This window comes from Lepisosteus platostomus, chromosome 16 (assembly GCF_059453375.1).
Source record: "Lepisosteus platostomus isolate fLepPlt1 chromosome 16, fLepPlt1.hap1, whole genome shotgun sequence".
Classification (NCBI taxonomy): Eukaryota; Metazoa; Chordata; class Actinopteri; order Semionotiformes; family Lepisosteidae; genus Lepisosteus; species Lepisosteus platostomus.
The window spans coordinates 22,409,804-22,422,356 of NC_142626.1; positions in this window are offsets into that span (position 1 = coordinate 22,409,804).

The window sequence follows — 12,553 nt, forward strand, 5'->3', positions numbered from 1 at the left end:
GATGTGATACATGTTTTTGTGAATGTGATGATTACAATTATACATATAAACAATACTACTCCTACAGATAAACACTATAAAAAGGTTCCACCCCAGGCCCCAAACACAGACTTTACCCAAGGCCCAATTCCCCAATTTTCAGTATAATAGTCCTGATATTTCTGTCCCTCATTGTAAATGTGTTGGGCCAGATCTGAGATGTGCTCAGAATTATCAGGAATATATGTGCAGCATTCAGTGCCAATTACTGCACAAGTTCCTCCTTGGGCCGCCAGTACATAATCTAAAGCTAGTCGGGCCTGCATGGCCACTGTTCTGAGGGCTACCATCTCATCATTAACAGCCTTCAGACTAGATGAGGTAGACTTTGCTAATTCTTCTAAAGTCGAGGCCATTTGAATTAACTCTCGACTCAGAAAGTTCATGCCGGCTTGTGGAAATATTATACCTAAATAATATTCCCAATCAGCCAATTTTCTTTGTGGTCTGTGGTTAGGTCCGAAGGGGCTGTGGATTTGAACATGGATATGAGGAACCACATATCCTAAATAACATGAGCCAGACCACTGGGCTGGCAACCATGGGTAGGCTCGTTTTCCACAAATGAAAGATGTTCCGTTTGGCGCTCCCCATGCTTCTGAAAATAAGAAGCTTATACCGAATTGTGGGGTGTGCCGATCCCATCCTGGAATTTGGAAGGTAGAGGTGGATATATTTGCAGCGATGGTAAGGTTGCACCAATTAGTGTGCTGAAAACATACGTTTCCCCTCACGTTCCTTATTGAGAGTCAGGTATGGTGGTGTATGGCTTCTGTTATATTTAGGAGCATAAGAGCCTGTGAAACTCGTGGGCTCTAAGCCTCGCTCCTGTAGATATGTAATGTTTTGCAGGTTAAAGTCGTGTTATGGCAACCCCCATAGTTTGTCATATTAAAATCTCCTAAATTATCCCTCCAAATGATCATGCCTATGACTTCCTCGCGACGCCAAGTAATGGCTCCCATAGGAAGTCCTCCCTGTACATATTTGGGTAATGCGGCACACACCCAGCAGGCACTTTGGTTGGTTTTCTTAGCTGTCAGATAGGAGAGGCCTAAAAAGGAATTAATTCCATGTTCTCCTTTGTGGGAGAGATGATCATTAATTCCTGCGGAACATAGTCCTACAGCAACAATTATTGTTATAAACAGAAATTATTTCATTCTGAGTCTGTAAATGGGGATGAGGCTCGTCGGCAGTGTGGCGCGTGGATCCAGCGATCTTTTCCTTCCACTCGAACCGCAGACTCGGTTGTCAACAGGATCTGGTGGGGTCCATCCCACCTGGGCTGGAGAACCTGTGAAGGAAATTTCCTGATCCACACCCACTCTCCTGGGATGAGGTTGTGCCCTCCTTCAGGTGGTGGTCCCCACGCCTCCAGGACCTGCTCGCGGGCTCCTTGGGTGGCCTCTGTCAGCTACTTGCAATAATACAAAGGAATGGTTGATCCATCTGAGGAAACCCCAGTCTCAGCACCTGTAAGAGAACTTGTTTCAAATTATTACAGGTGGCTTTTGCTGCGGGAACCAAGGCAATCTTGTCCTTGTACTGCACTCCCCCCTTAAGCAGATCTGTTAAGAGTTGTGCTCACCCTGTAAAAAACATTGCACCCAGGCCCTGTTAAAATTTCACAATGCTAGACACAAAAGGGCCTTATCATAACTGCTTCTATTAGACACTCTAAAGCTGAAGCAACTCAGACTTGTGGGTTTCCTTGTCAGGGGAAGCACTCAGAATACCATCAACATACTGAGTGATCACAGCCAGTTGAAGCCACGTGATACCCTGTTCTGCATAGTCATTCTTTGTAATGCATAATATTCCAACCCAATAGATCTGGAATAAAACCACCCATTAAAATCTGGTACTCGGCAAGTAAAACTTGCTGTCCCAATACTCCTGTGGCCTCCTGCCATCTTCCCCTATACATTGCTCTATAGTACACTGTTGAACAGAGGAGTGAAACAAGCATGACAGTAGTGCTCCAGTATCCCCTAACAGAGAAACCATCACTCCATTAACAGTACATTTTTAACCACTGGACTGGGACAGACTTAGGGAGGCTACAAGGGATTTACAGGATCTAATCGTTAGGTAAACAGATTTTCTCACAAGACGTTATTCTCCCCAGTCTCGATTCTAAACCTACAGCGTTTCAGCATGTCTGGTTTCGAGACATTCGAATAAAACCAAATTGTTTCCATTATTGCAACTAATTGTATAAAAATACAAAAACTGTTTAACTACTTTTACGTCCACCTGTACTGTACTTATACGTTTCAGACGCTCTTATATTTTCCAATCTCCTTAAGTTGATTTTCGTCAAGTCTCTTTAGTTACGTCTCTAGCCAGTCCCGCTGGCTAAACACACTCACACCGTCATTTAGTATACCAAAACTCACAGTTACACACATACATGCCGGCACACAAATTCATAAAACACACATACACATCGAGAATATATTTTTCTCTTCGTAATACAATGTGCTGTATTCTTGTTTTACTTCTACATGAATCCTTTTAATTCCTGAAGCGCACTCCAGGTTCGCTGCATTTCTAATTTCGGGTGCGGTACTTTAGCCCACCGGTCAATATCTTACGGTTTTGGATTTGATCGTATGGGGGAAATCAGGGAAGGTAGGTGCGATTGCAGACCCCCTCGACGGGGTGCGAGACAGTGTTAGAGTGGCGCTGTCATCAACGGCGCCAGCCCCTGCTACATCAAGTCCTTTCCCACTTCGAGTGAGAGTACAGATCTGCGGGCACCCTCCCTCTAACAGGGGAGACCCTGATCCGTCTTTATCACACTCATACCAAGTGTTATCCCAATCAGACCCCCCTTCTCCATATGGCCACTGAGGGAATTGATCCCGATTATTTTCGTTTCCTGCCTGTTTGTTCCCCTGTGGGAGAGCAGGATATAACTTAGTCGCTGGCTGCAGCACATTAACCAGTGCAGCGTGACCAGGAGTTAATTCCTAATTCGTTTCTCATTCTCCTGTACTGCCTCTTTTAGCTTTTTTTTTCCTATACTCTTTCGTAGCGAGTAAAGTATATCTTCTTCCGGGTTTTATTTTCCCCGTAAACACACTTTTAAGTCACATCCCAATTTCTTTCTTTTTCGTCATGTATCTGCCACCACTGGTGCCGGCCGTGCACCAGGGTGGGAGCTACATGCTTGTGCTTTTGCCAATCAATACTCATATATGCTTTCTTTACAGGCGTCTTCGCCCCAAATTCCCTCTGACAAACTCAGCTTTTTCCATATTTTTCTCCTTCTTTTCCGTCAACTTACACTTTTCCGATATTTAAACGGACCCTTCCACCACTTTCTCAAACCATCAGTTAGCGCACATGTTCGGTCTCTTTAAGATTTACTTTTGTCGTGTGTGAGGTAACAGCTCATTCAGTAGGGGGATGCTTTCACTTGAAAAACCTGTGCATTCCTGCACTCATTCAGCCAAGGGCGTCTGTTACCTCAGGATCTAAATGCCTCTCCGAGACTTTAGAGAGGACTTACACCGCACTGTTCACAGGTAAGAAACGAGACCTCGAAAACCCCCTTTCTTGATCAGTAATTCACCATCCCCAGAACGCCAGCATCGCTGCTTTTGCCCCGGGGTGGACTTACGCACTGAGCTCAATCAGGGCGATTCTCGGGTCCCCCAAATCCTGCCACTTAATGCCCCGCTCCCCACTATGAGGTGCGCCCATGCCAGTGTCGCGCGTGTGTATATGTATTTCACAAACAAGGAAAACACCAAAAACATACATACATATATCTCCTCCACTCCTGCTTCCTTTAAAACAAAAAAAAACCACGCCACGCCAATCTGTGCACGATCAAGGCGTAGCTAATCTCAGGACCCCGGGCGTAATTAAAGCCCACACCAATCCTGGATTATACGTGCATTTAATGCACCACTCAGCTCCAGAACCCCGGGCGCAATTAAGGCCCACACCGATCCCGAGCCACAGAACTCCGGGTGCAATTAAGACCCACACCAGTTCTGACCTTCAGAACTCCGGGTGCAACTAAGACCCACACCAGTCCTGAACTACGTGCATTTAATGCACCACTTGCTCTAGAACCCCGGGCGCAATTAAGGCCCACACCGATTCAGAGCATCAGAACTCCGGGTGCAACTAAGACCCAAACCAGTTCTGACCCTCAGAACTCCGGGTGCAATTAAGACCCACACCAGTCCTGACTTCACGGTAAGGGTCCAAAACCCGTTCAAAACTCCACGCGCAATTAAGGCATACACCAGCTTCGAACGCCTGTACACAATACCGCGGAACCCCTGCCAGACCAAATTCTGGGCTTACAGCAAACAACCCATTACATACACCGGTGCCTTCCCCGGGCCAGAGGAATTCAGAAACTCACGTTTACTCCGTCATCTCGGGCGATTCTCGCAGGGAGCAGAGATTTCCCAATCGGTCAGAGAGAGTCGGGACTTTTAAATAAAAGAGGAGTCCTTACCTCTTAGTTATGTGCGCGCTGACCGTCTCTCCTGCCGATGGGAAGTTCTGCGCCTTCTGGAGCATCCGCCGACTACGCCAAATTTGTTGTAACAGAAGAAATAAGGTTCTTGATCCCGAGATGAAGTGAAACAGATGAGTTTATTGCATGCAAGGAACAATAAAGCCGAAGTCTTGTTTCTCGCAAGAAACAACAAAACCGAAGTATTGTTCCACGTACTGTTACAAACTTTTGGGTTATATAGTGTTTTCTTCTCCGTTTCTGACGTCACTCGGTCTGATGGTAAAGAGGGGGGTTCATGGTATTTGGCCAGTTTACGATGTTCTGGGCAAATGGTCAGTTTAACATTACACCCAGGGGGGTTCCTAGTTTAACATTACACCCAGGGGGGTTCCTAGCTTGCATCTGCAATCCTTATCAGTTAACCCCCTTTCCTGCCATAAACCCCAGCTTGTGACTTAGAAGTCTAAACCCCCTACAGAAAGGATTAAATTCAAACCCCCGTCTTCACATCTTTCTTCAGTACCAAAACAATTGAAGGACCAACTTCACTGAGATGACCTTGGGTGCTCCAGTTTCCTCCCACAGTCCAACACATACTAGTAGGTTAATTGGCATCTGGGAAAGTTTGCTATGTGTGTTTGTGCCTGTGTGATACCCTGGTGTCCCATCCAGGGTGTACTCTGTCTTGCTCCCATTGCTGGGACAGCCTCTGGCTCCCCTGTGACCTTGTATTAAATGCAGAGTTAAAACAATGGATAGATGGGTCGATGTATAATTGTAAAAATGTTCCATTACAGGTATTCTCCTCAAAATGTATATAGGCAACCAAATATTTTCAAATATAACTGATTTCTGTATTTGTGATTGAAGCATTTCCAATGTTATTTTGCAGATTTGTTAGAACAACTTAAGTCAACTTATTACTACAGTGCCACTAACAAAACATATTATCAAATTTCCTGGTAATTTTTCATATTTACGTACTAGCATTGCAAAGAATGTTAGTATAACACTGGTCTTTTAACACAGCAATTTGTTTATTTTAACCTTTTTAAATATATAGCTCAAAAGAGGTTAAAATTTTAAACATCTTTTGAACAGCACATTTATTTGAAAAGGTTATGATGAGAAACTCCCTAGATTATTTTTTCATTTATAAAAAATACTAGCACAGCTACAATGTATTACAACATACTAGTTTTTTTTTAAATAATCTGTTTTTTCCCCAATGTTTCTATTTAAGGCTAAAACTTATTTTAAAAAGAACAAATGTAATGTGGTTACATTAAGGTATTGGAGACAGATTTATTTTTACTATTCAAACAAACGCACAAGAAATGCTATTATTCAAATGCAAAACATCATTACCCACCACTCCCCCAGACAGGACATTTGAGAAAGCAAATTGCAGGTATTGTTTTCTTCATAAGAACATCTTCATATTCAGTAATTAAATCGCTGGGATATCTAAATCTACATTGAACAAACTGCAGTATGTCCAAAACTCAGCAGCCAGAATCCTGACCAGGTCTAGTGCAAATGATCACATTACTCCTATTCTGGAGTCCTTACTGTCCCCCAAGCCCATCTACATTGTATGGGTGACAGGGCCTTCTCCTGTTATGCCCCCAAGCTCTGGAACTCTCTGCCCAAGGATATCAGAGTCACCTTCTCTAAACTTCTTCAAATCCAGACTCAAAACCCTCTTCTTTAGAAAAGCCTTTACTTAACTGGTTCCATTCTTCACCCCTCTGCTTTTCTTAGTACCACCATCCATGCTCTCCTCTATATAGTGTAATTGTGTTTTATCTTGTGTATTCTTTTTATTTATTGTTGTTGTCATTCTGTAAAGCACTTTGAGAAGCCACCTTTAAAAGCACTATATAAAATACAGTTTATTATTATTAATTATTATTATTATTATTATAATCACTAAGAACATCCGGACTAGGTTCAGATAGGTGGGAAAACTATCCGGAGTGTGTTACTAACAGTAAAATTCCTTGAAGACAATCACGTGAATCCCTATAAAATACAGTAAGAAGCTATATCTTAGGAATGAAAGCAGCTCAGATGCTACTTTCTACGGCACAAAACAACACCAATGAATGTGGTGGGTTTCATTGCTTGTGCTGTTTGTAGAGGGGCCATCTTCAAGGTGCTTTAACATTATATTAGCAGGGCATATTATTAAACTTAAAGATTTCTAATCTTAATAACACTAGGGCTCTGCATAAAGCCTTGGAAATGCAGTTAAGATGAGATCTCTCATAAGCAGCTTGTCCTAACTCAGCCTTAACCAACTACCCTAACCCGAACTCTGAGTCTGCAGCACTGGGGAGGGTCGGTCACCTGGCTTCTACTGTGTGTTATCAATGTGGCTTTTCCAAATTGAAAATGTGTTATCAGGACTAAACCAATGTGGATATAAAAGATAATAGCACTGTATAATTTAACCTAACCACCTACTCCCGCAGAAGAGTAAATTTGCCCCACCTGCAACTGAGATAAAATTCCCCACACCCACAACAATTAGGTGTGGTACCTAATCCCAGTTCTACTGCAGGACTCTGGGGACACCTGAAAGTTGATGGATTAGACATTATTTTTCTTGTTGCGTTGAATTCCAAGTGTTGAATCCTCAGTTCTAATAGACTCAAGAGAAGAGGGTAATTAATGAAGAGACATAGACTGAACTATGCATGAAGGAAGAAAAAGAGAATGTTCTTTTAACACAACAGAAATCCCTTAGTGTTCACTTACCACAGTGTTGTTAATTTACAGTCGGGAACCTTCAGAGCTGCAGACAACAGTTTTACTCCTGAATCCCCTGCACAGCTCATCTGCATCTTTCATTTTAAATGTTCACTACAAAACCAAACTTAGAAGTAAAATATAACATTATGCCATTACCTTTCTCAGAACTAAATTAGTCCCATATGTCCTTTTTCATTTTATTCATGTTCACAGTAACAGGACACTGATACTTGTCACTGCAGCCACTAAACAGTTCTATTACTGTCTTGACAATATGAGGTCACTGCTGCACAGTGCTGGAGCCAGGAGCCCAGGAGGGAGAGGCGATTGAGAGACTTAATTGAGAGACAGAAAGTCTGTGTAGCTCAGGTAAAAATCCTGGCTGAGCAGCATAGTGACAGACGATTTACCAGCACTGATCACAGAGCCACTGTTTATTACACTGTCACAACACAGGTACACAGATCCTGTCAGTGGATGTGTGCAAGATAGACAGGGACAAAGGGGAAAGAAGGCTGTTTTCCAGTGCTCTATCTGTGAGGTTCTGGAGCTCAGCGTTAATAGTAGAGGGTGAATTGTGAACTGTAGAAGAGGCAATGGAAGTACTAGAGAATTATGAGAATACTAGATACAGTACTAGTGATACTATTAGTGATAGTATTGGATAATACTAATACTAGAGAATATGAGAATAACATTGATAAAACACACTTTCAATGTGTTATCAGGCCATTACTATCCATTTAAGTACATAATTTAATAGTTTATGATTCCATAATCACAAGCTATTAGGCCTACTCTATTTTTGAAACATTTCCACTCTGTTACTGTTAGAACTTGGTGAGAATTAGATGAAGGTAAGATACGTCTTATGGTCAGCTTCTCCTTGGTGGTCTACCATCTCTTCTGTCCAGAGTGATGATTTCCTGACTTACCTGGACTGGGAACACTGTCTGTTTCTGTATGTTCTAGAACTGACTCGGTCTGCTGAATGTGACAGGAAGGCCTGGTCTCTACACCACACCAGTCCCGATCAATGGTGGGCCTGGTCCCTTGTGCACCTCCTCAATCCACACTGAGAGCATGCACTAGCCTGGTCTCTGGAACAGACCCCCTGAAGATTGTGCGGTCCAAACAACCCAGTACCAGGCGTTCTTTCTGGTTGACTGTCTTGGCAGCATGCACCCTGTCTGTCCAGCGTAGGCCGACCAACTTGGCCCTGTCCTGATTTCTGCTCTGAATCATTGGCTACAAAGTGGAGTTGATAATGCTGTGAGGCAGCCACCTTCCGCTGGACTTTATTGTCCTTGTTTTTAGGTCCATAACACCTCCTGGCCAGCCAGCAAAGCATGGGATGGGCGGAGCGGTGGCTCTGTGGCTAAGGATCTGCGCCTGTGGTTGGAAGGTTGCTGGTTCAAATTCTGCGGCTGGCAGAGGAATCCTACTCTGTTGGGCCCATGAGCAATGCCCTTAACCCCAACTGGTCCAGGGGCACTGTATAACTGTAAATGGTTGACCCTACGTACTGACCCCAAGCTTCTCTCTGCCCATCTGTGTGCCTGTGTGTCTCATGGAGAGCAAGCGGGGGTATGTGAAAAGACAAATTCCTAATGCAAGAAATTGCGTATGCCTAATAAAGTGATCTTATCTATCTCTTATCATAACAAGGTCAAACCAGAGGGTAAAAAATCCAAAGCCAAGGTCAAAACAAAGGAACTCAGAGAACAAACAGTAACAATGTGACTCAAGAGACTGAGAGAAGAGCTCTGACAAATTCTGGACTTAAAAAAATTCACAGCAAATTAGTTGCACACTAGTGTTATTGATCCTGATTTAATCGTTTTGACAGTTTGAGCTAGAGTGTAACAGAGAAAGAGATAGACCCTCAAATAAAATGCATAATACTTTTATGCCAAAGTAGCAAAATCTTAACTCACATTCTTTCTGCTGTATATAAAATCTTAGAAAATACAGGTTTTCATTGATTACAGCTGCGCATTTAACACAATAATTCCTTCCAGACTAGTCGGGAAGCTTTATGATCTGGGCATCAATACCTCTCTGTGCAGGTGGATTATTATTGTTTATTATTACTATTGTCTATTATAAGACAACGGACTGTGAGAGTAGATGGAAAACTTTCTTCTACACTGACCATCAATATAGGTGCCCCTCAGGGCTGTGTGCTTAGCCCCTCTGTTGTTCTCCTTGTTTACCCACGACTGTGTGGCCAGACACAGCTACATCTACAAATATGTTGATGACACTACCATCATTGGCCGAATCCCTGCTAATGATGAGACAGCCTACAGGGATGTGGTCAGGAACCTGGTGGAGTGGAGCCTTGACAATGACCTTTCCCTCAATGTTAGCAAAACCAAAGAGCTGACTATTGATTTTAGAAAGCATGGTGGGGACCACACCCCTGTTCACATCAATGGGGTGGCTATTGAGATGGTTAGCAGCTTCAAGTTCCTGGGTACCTTCATCGCTAATGACCTAACATGGTCCAAACATGTAACTGGAGCTACAAAGAAGGCACTGCAGCACCTTTACTTCCTCAGACAATTGAAAACATTTGGACTGTCTTCAACCGTCCTTACCACATGTTACAGGTGCGCTATTGAGAGTGTGCTCACATGTGGTATTACAGAGTGGTTTGGCAGCAGCCCATTTTCTGACCGGAAGGCATTACAGGGGGTTGTCAGGTCAGCCCAGTCCATCACTGGAGTACAGCTCCCCTCTATTTCAGACATTTTTACTATTTGCTGCCCTAGGAAGGCTGGAAGTATCGTTAAGGACACCAGTCATCCTGGATCTTCACTTTTCTCCTCCTTTCCCTCTGGTCAGCGTTATAGGAGCATAAAGGCACAAACGTCTACACTCAGAGATAGCTTCTTCCCTCAAACTTTCAGTTTACTGAACTCTACCTCTTTCAGTGGCTCACACTGATGTTTTTTTTTTCTTTAAGATGCATGTTATTTAACTTGTTGTTGTTGCTGCCGCTGTTCTGTTTTTGTTTTTGGTGTTTTGGTGTTTCCTTGATGTCTTTGTATAGGAGCATACATGCATACAGTACATGCAAAGCATTTTATTGCACTTGTGCATATGACAATAAACTCTACTCTACTCTCTCTCTTCTTTTGTGATGCATGTTAAAAAGAGAATGTTGTGTGTCTCACCATAACAACAAAAAACAATAAAATAGAAATCACCAGTTCACTTACCTTAATGTTTCTAATTTAGATTTGGAATCCCTCAGAGCTGCAGACAACAGTTTAATTCCTGAATCCCCCAGGTTGTTCTCACTCAGATCCAGCTCTTTCAGAGTGGAGTACTGAGACTGAAGAGCAGAGACCAGATCTTCACACCATCGCTTTGTCAGTCCACATTTCACCATCCTGTAGACAAAACGACAGAAGCACACACAACTAACCAATAATATACAACATCATGTCTGCACCTGTCTTTGAATGCCCAAGGATGAGGATGATAATATCTGCTTAAAATATTGGGATCCAGAAGGAAGAAGTAAGATAAGAAGAAATTGTCAGTAAGTGTTGAACTGTCTATTTCAGGAGTTTATATAGCAAAAGCAGAATGTAAGTTGTCCCTGTGTGCAGGCGACCTATTGTATACAAGTAATATATCCAGATAGATCTCCATCAGTACTTTTCCAGATTTTAAATCAATATACTGTAGTGCCTCTTCAAGGTATAAGGTGATTTTGATAAGTCATGTAAGTCCCGTGAATAAAACGGCAGGGAGAACTGTAAGTTATTTAATAAAGCAATAAAAGTGAATAAATAAGTTTAATAAATAACATTTTAATTGAATAAATTTAAATAAAATGAATATATTATAGTAATTCATAGCTGTGTCAATAGTTTTTAAAAAACTGAAGAAGTAATCGGTTTCTTATTGTGTCCATTGTAAACAGTTGATTTAAAGAACATTTAAGCTGTCATCTTTTTTTTTAAATCTTAGAATGAGCATTTTTCTGCATTAAAGAGTACTTTCAAACATGGAAAAGTACCAGGAAATTGAATTACATTTTGTTACAATCACCACTGTACATTGTATTAAGTTGACTTAATGAAAGCAGTTAATAAAAAACAAATCTCCATATCAAAATGTAAAAACTATCATTTCACACACACATACTTCAGTTATATTTAAAATGTTTCATATGTTAAACAACATATGAAGAGAATGTCTTCCACATTGTATTTGCATACACCCACCCTTCCATTTTCTAACCACTTAATTCAGTACAGGGTCATGGGAGAGCCAGAGCCTAGTCCAGCAAGCAATGGGCACAAGGTGAGGTAAACTCCTGATGGGACACCAGTCCATCACAGGGCAGATACAGACACACACTCACACCAGGGCAAATTTACCTAGAAGCCACCAGTATATCTTTTTGGACTGTGGGAGGAAATCGGAGTTCCCGGTAGAACAAAGATGCTGTTTGAAGAAGTTCTCCCAGGGCTCATGTATTAACAATATAATGAGAAGTTAATTAAATTATGATGAACACACGCTAAACTAATGAAAACCTAAATTTTACCTAACTTTTAACATTTTTCAAAAATGTTCATGATATATATCCTAATAACAACTCAAGGGAGCTAACATGATCCCCAATGTTGGGAGGTACATTGTTTCTGAGAAAATGTGCCCTGTTGTGCGTGTTTGTGTCTGGATTAAATATTGTAAGTGATGGTTTCATTCATTTTCATTCTTTTCCTGATCTTAGAAAAAAAAATCCCTTTAGTCATTATGGATGCTGTGCCTGAAGTCTTTTTTTCTCTCGCCTTCCTCATCATTTTGTTATATTTCTTCCGACTTCACTTTTTTCTTTATGTCAGTCGAAAAATAAAATAAGACAATCCCTAGTCTAGTCCCAAGTACCATTATATGAGACGTTTTTAATTAATTTTAATTTGCTTTAATTCACCAGTCATAAATGTTTATTTTATATGCGTCTTTAAAAGTGGCATCCCAAAATGATTTGCTGTAAGAAAATAAAGAAGAAAAGCACATAATGAGATATGTGATTCAGATGTCAGGAAGTTGCCCAGTGGATTTTGTACGAATTGAAGTTCCCAAGATATAAGCAATGCCTGTGTGCTATCTGTCTGTTCCAATACCCTAGCGGGCACAGTGAACTAGTGGCTACTGCCTGCTAAGGGGAAATATTAATATGTACAAATAATATATATATATATTAAAATAATTGAATATAGATGAAGGCAGTCTGCAAGA